At 46.0% G+C, this 9,494-nt stretch overlaps 1 pseudogene across 1 annotated transcript; it reads right to left on the bottom strand.

Moving 5' to 3' along the window:
- Window positions 1–6,404: 6,404 nt before the first annotated feature.
- On the bottom strand, window positions 6,405–8,616 carry LOC306643700 (D-aminoacyl-tRNA deacylase 1-like; annotated as a pseudogene). The gene is made up of 2 exons: window positions 8,383–8,616; window positions 6,405–8,275 (listed from the first exon to the last, which is right to left on the bottom strand). The product of its transcript is annotated as a D-aminoacyl-tRNA deacylase 1-like (transcript).
- Between the last annotated feature and the right edge of the window lie 878 nt (window positions 8,617–9,494).

The raw sequence follows: 9,494 nt of genomic DNA on the forward strand, positions 1-9,494 counted from the left end.
ATACATAACTCCTGGATTATGAGAGTAGAAGGGGGTTTCCAGGGGCTGGGGATGGGGAGAAATGGAGAGATATTGGTCAAAGGACACAAACTTCCAGTTCTGGGGATCTAGGACCTAAGTAAGGCACAGAGTGTGGTGACAGTGAATGACACTGTATTATTTAGATCATAAATATTCTCAAATTAACAACGACAACAAAAACAAGACCGGTTTCTGTGAGAGGCAATAGGGGTGTGGGCTAACTTGACTGTGGTGACTACGGTGTGCACATCTACCAAATTGTGGCATTGTGCACCTCAAGTTTATACAGTTCATTGGTCAGTTATACCTCAGTGTGGGCACATGTTGAACTGAACTTAATTTGATGTCATTCATTTGGTGGAAGATCAAGTTCATGTGTTAGACTAGAAAGAAAAGCAACTTTAAAAATTTTTAAAATTATCTGGCTCCACATTATTTTCATAAACAAAAACACAGAACTGCTATTACAGGGTCAGAAACTTGGACTTTGCAAATTCAAGTACAGGCTTGTTTTCCCCCATGTTTTGGTTTAAATCAATGTTGTTAATTTCCTGTTGTTTGGATAAGAATCTTTCTGAAACTGCCCATGTGTCTCTGCTGGACTCCTTGAGATGGAGAAGAGAAATCTTTACTTTGCACACAGCTCTGCTGGAGAGAAAATTGAGGGCTGGGGGCAGCTCTTGTCTCCTGAGTTCTTGAAACACTTTGTACTTGCTTTATCTGAGGAGTGATTCCCGTAAGATCAGCATCTGCTTTCCTGACCTTTGGAAAGCAGAAGGACCTCTGGGGTCCCCAGCAGACAGCTTCTTCCCACAGTATTAAATTCAATCCTGACAAGTCGGGGTCTCAAATGTTGCTCCTAGCACCTGAGGGTATATGTCATTGCAGAGAAACAACAGTACCTCCATCAGTTACGTTGGAAGGATTCCCTCCGGGCTGTGACTTGGGCAGGTGGGCAAGGCTGGAGCAGCTGTCCCCTGATTTGAGGGGGAGGGGATTGAGTGCCCAGTGCAGTCTGGGTTGGAGACGCCCTGATGGAATCTGGATTCCACCACTCACTTGCTCTATGACCCTGGATATGTGACGTCACACCTCCCAGGCCTCCGTGTCCTCATTTGTAAATGGGAATGAGAGTTGTAGTCAGCCGAGAGAGCCTGCGGAGGCAACAGGACGAACATGGGCAGTTCCTCAAAGATGCTTGGCACACGGCCCGTACCTCAGGAACTATTGCCACTGCAAGTGTCCCAGCGAATCTAGCCATCGGAGAGAGGCAGGGGTCTCGTCTGTCTTTTCTGGATCCAGATGCAGAAGATAATTCTTGGAGATCTACTGTGTGCCAAGCACTGTGACAGGAACTTACACACATTGTACATATTATCTCTTTTCAACCGCAGAGAAGGACAGCCGAGAATGTCACTGCCTCTGGACAGGCCTGGGGGGGGCTTGTGGGGGACAACTTATTATAATGCTGTGTACATTTGCAGTGGGTGGGAGAGGGGTGTGTGATGTGGGTGGATTAGAACCGTGGGTTTTGGACTTCCAGTCTGGGCGTAGATGGTGACAGGGAAGTCCCCTGGGTGGACACAGTTCAGTCAGCCCTGAGCCTCTGAGCAGCAGAATGACAAGGTAGGGATGTGTCCAGGCTGTGGCAGGTAACGCTGAGGTGTATTCTGCATTTGCTGAGCAACCTGGCTTGGGTGAAGCCAGGCATTGAGCAAGGTGTTAGGAGGGGTGCCTCTGCAGCATGAGGCTGTAGGAGCCGAGCAGTGACAGGGCAGATATTTCTGGTGCAGCCTAAGAGTGTAGAACACACACAACAGCCCTCGGCAGGAGGGGGGATCTGCTTAGTCAGACTGGGGTGGGTAGGAATAGGAGCCATACACTTTGGACAAAGTGTACTGTTGCATAGTGACAAAGTTCTGGGTTCCACAGAAGGGGTTTGGTCCTCTCTGGTGCAGCCCCTTGAGGGAGGAGCCAGGTATTAAGCAGCTCACTTGGAGCGGTTGCCTGATTCCCAAGGGAATGCCAGGCTCTGATGGCTGAAGGGCCCTCAATCCGTGCAGAAGGCTGGCTGATAGAAAAGAGGAGACCGCCTGTGCCTCCTTCCCAGCAGAGTCTAGATCCCAGCTGGGACAGGTGGCTGGGTAAGTTTGGGAAGATAAGACAGGACAAGGAGTAGCCATTGTGAGGACTTCAGGTGCTCGAGGGTCCGGCACCATGGCAGTGGCAGATAGATTCCCAGAGTGGGGGCAGATAGCAGTGCGGCCGCTCCCAGGCTGTGGCTCCCCAGAAGCCTTGTTAGGAGAGAACTGGGAGCAGCAGCCACAGCCAGGCCTCAGTCCGGGTGGAGTAGCTGGAATCCACATGCTCTGAGCTCCGTCCTCACCAAACCCTGTCCTGGCACCTGCAGGCGAACTCTGAACTTTGAGCCGCTCCAGGCTGCAGATGCCTGCTGGGCTTTGGGGGTGTCAGGGAAACTCCGCGGGACTGAACCTGCGCAAGGCTGGGAATGATCCTTCCACCCCATTTTCCATAGCTGCAGCCTGCACCGTTCTGAATGGTCTACCTTCACTGGATTGCTGTTTGCGTGTGGCAATTAGTTTTCCCTGTGAGGCAACTCACTTCAGTAAAACTCATACTAACTGAGTACCCATTGTGAACCCGTCCCTGAGTCTGGTGACAGAAATGGACAAATTCTCAGTTCTCTGAGAATTTGCAAGGTGGGGAAGAAAAACAGGTTTTACTCCTGTACTTCTCCTCTCTGAAACAGTGGGTGAAACATGGCTGCTGTTTAATTCATTGAAATGGCTTGCATCAAATTTTATATTATATTATGTTTTTAATAAATATGATTATTTGTTCTGATTTAAAGGATGTTCAGGAATATATTACATGATATCAAGCTATTGGAAAGACAGATTTAAGAGAGCTTGAATTGGATTTAGTTTTATTTCTGGCAGTGACTGGGTTTTTAATAAACAAGCTGGTTGCAAGCAATAAACAGAGCATATAGCTTGGATGTTTTTAGACAATTGTGAATTAGAAGAGACTGCCACTACGTTAAAAGGGCACATTTTGAGATACAAAATTATTTTGAGTAATTAGAAGAAGATGGATAAAATTGCATGAAAGGGTTTTGGATAGGGTGCAGTAATGTTCTAGTACATTATTTAAATGCTCAGTAAAAGCAGAATGGCCAGAGATGGAGTTAGAAAAAAGCAAGGTCAGAAGAGCAAGAGGACAGAAATGAAATATCAGACGAAAGGCAACAGCAGATTTTGCTCCTTGGCTCCCTGCTGGTGTTTTAAACGGGGATAATTTGCTTGTGATGTAGTAGAAATGAAAAAGATAAATGGGAGAGGCGTGGGTTCAGATGTAGGCCTACCGTCTCCTAAATTGTGACCCTGCAATTTTACCTGTCCTAGGGTTGTTTTTCTCCTGTTGAAGTGGGGAGACTGCTGCCTCTCTCGGGGTTGCTGTGAGAATCCAAGGAGAAGCTGGATGTAAATCACCCTGAGCAAGAGGCTGCAGGTGGCGCTCAACTCAGCCCATGGCCAGGGGCTTTCGGGTCTCCTTCCCTGAGGTAACCAAGGAGAGCTCAGGGGGAGTTCGCAAATCAGGAGGAGAGTCTCACAAACATTATAAAGTTGTCCCTTTTGAGACTCGATGAATCATTGTTTGGTTTACTCAGAAACAGAATTTGGAGATGTGGACAAGGAACCAGGTAATTGCTGGGCATTGGCAGCTGTGTTCTCTGGGGAGGGGGAACGAAGTGGCTCTGAGACGCCTGGGCATAAGCCGGTGTTTATCTGGACTGGTGCTCTGTCCCAGTGCTCATCCTCCCCTCCCTTGCCCTGCAGCCAGTGGCCACAGAAGGCCATCTGACCATCTGGCCATGTGACTGTCTGTGGTGGTGGATGATGCCTTGTCAATGGCAAATGGATAACCTCAAAGTCTTTGCAGACCCTCACTCGCGACTGATGTGCAATGTTGGAATGTTGCACATTGTCTGGGACATGTGGGGCTGCTCCGTCAGCCTGGACCGTTTCCCCAAAGTAGAGAAATCCCATTTGTGTTTCTGAAGCTCTGTGGGTCTAACACAAGGTATCCGCGTACTTTGATCTTCCAAACAGGACGCTTTGAGAATGAGTGGAGGCACCATTAGAAATTGTGCTGGGCAAAGCAGGATGGACGGTCACCTGGTCAGTTACCTGTCAGGTAGAGTAGAGGAGAGTGAACAACTGACGGTGCTGCCCGGAATCTTTTTCATCCCTTGTAATGACTTGAGCACTCAGCTGAACACCCATCCGAGTGGATGACGTCCTTCAGCTACAATTAAGAGATAGATTCCCTGAAGACTCTATGATGAGGAAGACCCAGTAGAACTTGTGAAGGGTAATGTAAGTGCTCCATTGGCATAATGATTTACAGTTTATAGGACATTTTCACACGTGTTATATCACCAATCTGAACCTGCTCACCAAACTTTGAAACTCCAGACTGCAAGCCTGCTGTTCCTGAAAGGTACCCTGGCCCACACTGAGGTCCGTGATGTCATCCAGGTGGGCCAGCCCCACCTCCTCTTCTCCAGGGAGCCTTTCCTGATCTGATCCCCCACCCCAGAAAAAGCTGTCCTTCCTCAGTAACCTCAAAGCACTATGCATGTGCACGCACTACTTAATCCCCGAGGATGGGGCTAGAATTAATTCTGTGCTGTGTCCTGAAAGCCCAAACAGGAGAAACTTGGAGAATGTTTATTGAATGCATAAATCTGGATTGAACAGTGCTTCTCAAAATTTAATATGCATGCCAACCACCTGGAGACTTGCTAAATTGAAGATTCTCATACAGTAGGACTGGGTAGGGCTGAGATTCTGCATGTCTACTAAGCACCCTGGTAAAGCTACGCTACTGGACCTTGACCACACCAAGTAGCAGGGTTCTCTAGCAGAAGTACCCAAACATGACTGAATGGTCGGAATCACCGGGGAAGGTTTTGGCATCACACCTGGACCACACCTGCAGAATTTCAGATTTGAAGGGTGAGGGTACATCAGGGCAGCAGCAGTTTTAAAAGTTTTCAAGGCATTTCCAAAGTACAGCAAAGTTTGAGAACCATGATGCTGTGGTGGAATTTGCCATGGCTATCTAACTTAAATGAGAAGGATTAGAAAAATATTAATGGTATTTTATATTTTGGGGGTTGACAAAAGACTTTAAGGTTTTTCCATTAGTTGCTTATAAACTGAAAGTTTTTTTTTCCCAGACAAATAGATTCCCTAGGGTGATCCTTACAGAGCCAACACATGAATTCTACAGGTTGTTGGATTTTTTAAAAAATTATTTCTATTTATTTATTAACCCTAGGAGAAAACCCAGCATTGCTGATCAGAAGATCTGGATTCTAGTCCCAGTCCTAACCACGGAGCTGGGTGTAGCTAAATTCTGGACCCCAAGTTTCTTTTGTATCCCTTCTCCCTTCAGTGGACACCATGTCCCCCCGCTGCTGGTCATCTGTCCTGCTAACGCCTCTTGGCAAGCTCTGGATCATGGACAGATGAGCATGCTGTGTACTCTGCCTTCCCCTCTTCAGCTATCACACTCCCACGTACCTTCCACAGCCAGGCTCAGCTGCCCCTGGGCCCCTTCCATATCCCCACCTCTGCAGTTAGCACCAGCATCTATTCCTTCATTTGCTTCTTCCAGAAGAGAGCAATCCATTTTCAGAAGCTAAGTCTTATTTTCTTGCTACCCACACTATTGGATCCACTACAGGAGGAGCGTGGTATGTTATGTTGAATTAAAAAGGATGATAATATGACTTCATCTGCTTTGAAGAGATCTTCTAAGACTATAAGGACTTGAAAGATAAAAAAAAATATTATGGAAAATTAAAAGTGTGATACTCAATGTAAGCTGCAGATATTACTATTGCTATTTACTACAGCCCTGCCCCACATGACAACATTTTGGTCATCAATGGGCCAGGTACCGTGGTGATCCCCTGGGATCTAATTTCCTGTGTTGTCTGGGCCATCTTTGTTTGTGCCAGTAGGCTCTAAGATGCTTACCCAACAAGGGAACGGCTTAACGATGGATTTTTCAGGACGTATCTGTGTTGCTAAGTGATGCACAACTGTAATTTGATTTTAGACTTCGTTCAAGATACTAAACTGTTTATGAGCTCCATCTCTGTAGTTTTCAACTGAGTAAAAGTGTCCATGTTATTTTAACAATGTAAGGATGATAATGAGAAGTAGGCTCACTTACAATTAATCAGAAGAGGAAGAATAAAAGAACAAAAAAGAGAATAAAACATTACCTATAATCTCATGACCCAAATATAAATGGGTAAATTTTTGATGTATTTCTTTTTTTTATTGCCCCAAATTTGAGATTTTAATATAAAGAATCTTTAAACAATCACATGCCTATTACCAAGGAGAAACATTCATAAAATATAGTGCTTTAAAGTTATTTGGGCCAGGTACATCAGTGCATCCTGTAATCCCAGCAGTTTGAGGCTGAGGCAGAAGGATCACAAGTTCGAAGCCAACCACAACAACCTAGTGAGGCTCTAAGTAACTCAACAAGACCCTGTCTTTTAATGTCCCCATCTCAGTCTATCTTTCCTTCTAGTACTTTATTTTGTTGTAAAACTGTTCCCAGTATCCATCATTGGGAGTTCTCTCAGTGGGCTCTGTCCCTTCAACAAAGGCCACTCACAGTTCTTCTTTGGTATTTGAAAACGTTTGGCATTACAAGATGCTCCAGATTTGTCTTTTATTTTTTATCTTCTGCCCCAGTCCTAGAATCAGCCATTTCTCCAAGAAGGCCTGGTTCCTTTTACAGGAAAACAGCATTAGGAACCAAGATCTAGATGTGAGTTACGCTTATTGCTACTAAGTCACTGCTTCTAGGTCCTCTCAAGTTGCAAGAGTAAGAAAACTTACATCCTATTGATGTTTGTTCTCAAAATCAAAACCAGACATTCACTGGTAAAAATAGGAAATATATATAGTTTGTTTTATATTCATTTGGCATTGTAGAGGCAAAATATAGGAAACATCTATAGTGTCTACATAGGATCAAGGGATTTTTTTAGATTTAATTAATATTTATTTTTAGAAAAAAGAAAAGATTTACAAGACGCAAAGGTTTCACACAAGACATTATCATTGATGGTTGTTCTCCTTATACCTTAACATGGGCCCTGTCTTATGAACTAGTGTTGGAAAGAACACAGACAGCACAGATGTGCTGGAGATCCATCATGGACAAGCAGAATTCACCACAGTGGATTGATGACCAATGACGTTGGACCAGCTTGTCCTAAAAGCGAGCCAAGACATGGTAGAAACCAGCGAAGCCTTTCTGTGGGGAGGCTGGGTGGTGCTCTGCCGCGCACGCTGCCTCTTTAGCAGTAGCCACTGCCTTCAGATCACAGCAACTACAGAAAACATAATGGTCCTTGGGGTTTGTTTCTGTTCTTTGTTTTTGTTCTGTGTTTTTTGCAGGGCTATTTAGATTCCCAATTTCTTATGTACATCTCTCTCTTCATTTCTCAGTTTCAAATTCTTCAAGCAGTGTAGGTGCTTAGCATCTTGAATTTTTCAGGATCCAGATCTGCTCACTGGTAATGCACTAAGGCTATGGCTCCCGCTCAGAGGACACATCCCCCTCTGCCCCGCTGCTGGTGCTGCAGTCTTCTTTTTGGGGGGCATTTCTCTCTTTGCTTGATTCAGAAGGGCCCTTGGCTCTGGTCTTCTCTTTCCTCTGCTGCTGTTTCTCAAGTTTTGATACCTGCTTTGGGTCCAAGGTAGCAGAAGCAGCGCATTCCAGTTCTATGGTCAGGCCCATCATTCTGCATGTGTACCCGCATATAGGCACCAAACTTGCCATCTTTGATGAGCTCTGGCCTGTAGGTCTTTCAAAGCTGCTCCAGGAATCTGTTGTCGAAGCCCACTGCCTGTTCTGTGGGCATCATCGGGTGGAAGTCAGGCTTGCTGCCCTTGAGGATGCACTGGAGGGTAAACTGGCTGACACACAGCACCCTGTACTGTTTATCCACCACACTCTTTGACCAGTGCTTACCACTTTCATCCTCAAACACATGCAAGTTCAAAATCCTTCAAACCATGTGCTCCAGTTCCTTTCGCGTATCTTCCAGTGAAATACCCAGCAACACACAAGTGCCATGTCCAATGGCACTTATCTGCTCCTCTCCATCTGTGATACTTGCCTGGGTGATGTGCTATGCCACGGCCTTCATGGTGGTGAGTGGGGCAGCACCGCGCTCTGTCTGGTCTTGTGACTCAAAGGGCGACTCCATGGCCAGCACCCTCTGCGGGTGACCAGCACATGTAGGACTGCGTCCATGGGGAGGCGTGACAGGAAAGCGGCTTCATGGATGCCAGAACGTGCTGGGCTGCGTCTGAGGCGGGCAGGACGCCTGGCTGAGGGTTCCAGCCAGCCAGGCTCCTCTTCCTCTTGGACTGAGCCAGGGACACTCGGAGTTGAAGAGAGCATTGGGGCCACCTGGAGTTTGCTGCGCATGGTGGTCTTCTCCCTGCGCCTGCCAACGGACATCTCCATCTATTCCCTCAGGTCAGCAAGCCAGTGAGAGAAGACACTCCTCGAGGATGGCCAGATCTGCAGTCGAAGAGGTCGCAGCGCCAGCCTCCGACTCCATGTCCCCGTTGAACAGAGCCTGGTCCTGCTCCGCGCCCTGTATTTCTTCTGGTCTGTTTAATGCACACCGAACTATAATAATGCTGTTTGTGTACCATTTTATGTCCTTCTTTTTCACTTGAAATTACAGCACCGCATTCCCTTGTGTTATTACTACTTTTATAAGCACCTTTTTTAGTGGCTGCGTAATACTGTTTCAAGGGGACGTCTCTCAGCTGGGGACATCCCTCAGCTGACCACAGGACATGCAGGAGGACTCCGTTCTCTCCTTGGTGCATGAGGCTACAGGGATGTTCTGGCCTAAAGTCTTGTCTTCCTGAATTTGGGATGATTTCCTTGTCAATGTCACCATCAATGTCAATGTTTTTGGGGAGTAAGCCCCCAAACTTATGATCTTCATCCTTCCACCAGTGATATCCTCTTCCTGAACTGAGCACTATGAAATTTAAAGGGGTGGGGAATTCAATAGACGAGAAATGCTCTTTCACATAGATTGGCATTTCTTTGACGACTAGGGAGCTTGAATAAGTATCAAAGGTTAGTGTGGCCTAGAGGTTCTTCTGGATTTCTAAGGATTTTCTTTGAAATCAATCTCCCTACTGTAAGATTCTGTGATTCTATGATACACCAATGTCTGATTTAGGAAACATCCAGTGAGCCTGATTATGCTTAAAAGATACAAGATATTGTCTACTCTTCCCGTGGATGCTCAAAAATATTTCCTACCATATATGCATTTAAAATTATTTCCTCTTGAAAACAATGTTAGAATTAACTTGGTG

Source organism: Sciurus vulgaris, assembly GCF_902686455.1.
Source record: "Sciurus vulgaris genome assembly, chromosome: 14".
Lineage (NCBI taxonomy): Eukaryota > Metazoa > Chordata > Mammalia > Rodentia > Sciuridae > Sciurus > Sciurus vulgaris.